Raw genomic sequence first — 1079 nt, forward strand, 5'->3', positions numbered from 1 at the left:
CTGAGGGCTGGTGGCAACCTTCAGTGTGGGGGTTGTTAGGTGCTTGTGTTAGTCTGGGTGGACTAGAGAAATAAATCCAGGGAGACTCATATGTGTATAAGAAAGAGCTTATATAAAAGAGCAATTTATATATTGAGAAAACATCCCAGCCCAGTCCAGAATCAAATCCCTAAGTACGATATTGTCCCACATGTCCAATACCAGTCTATATGTTCCTCTTCAAACTCATGCAACACATGCAAGGGCACTGAATGCAGGAAGATCACAGGCCAGTGGCTGGGTAGTCTTATGGATCCAGTGGCGATGGAAGCATCTCAGTGCTGGCATGGGTCTCCATGTGGCTCCTCCAGCTCCAGGGCTCTGGCTCCATCTCCATGTCAACAGGAATGTCTCGCAGGGAGAGAGTGTATCTGGCCTCCAGCGAGCTATTTATCTCCTTCCTTCCTGCCTCCAAAAGAGGTCATCAAGCTGAAACTTGATTGACAGGTTAAACTCCACCCCTTCACTCTTAATAGTCTCATATTGACACCAGATGATGTAATGGCTACAGTGCTCTTGAGCCATTTCCAACTCAGAATGATCCATGTATAACTGAATGAAACGTTGCCCGGTCCAGTGCCATCCTCACAATCATCTTTATGTGTGTCCAATGTGGGAGCCACTGGGCCAGCCCATCTCAGTGAGCATCTGCTCTCTTTTGAAGCTGGCCTTCTACTTTCCGGACACGATGTCCTCCAGGGCCTGGTCCCTTATGACAATATGTCCCAGGTATGGGAGACAGTGTCTCCCCCGCCATCCTCACCCCCAAGGGGCATTCGGGTTGCACTTCTTCCAAGACAGATCTGTTCGTTCGTTTGGAAGCCCGTGGCATATTTTTGCCAACACCGTAACTCAAAGGTATCGATTCTTCTTCGGCCTGCCTTCTTCACTGTCCAGCTCTCCCATGCATAGGAGGCCATTGAACTTACCGCCAAAGATTTTTTTAAATTACAGCCGTAATTCATACTGTAATTCAGTATGAATCTCACGTCAACAAGTCCTCAAAAATGGACCAAATAAACATTCACTAGCCAAGCCAG

Source organism: Echinops telfairi, unplaced genomic scaffold, assembly GCF_000313985.2.
Source record: "Echinops telfairi isolate 266 unplaced genomic scaffold, ASM31398v2 ScPeMD7_7457;HRSCAF=8495, whole genome shotgun sequence".
In the NCBI taxonomy this organism is placed as follows: Eukaryota; Metazoa; Chordata; class Mammalia; order Afrosoricida; family Tenrecidae; genus Echinops; species Echinops telfairi.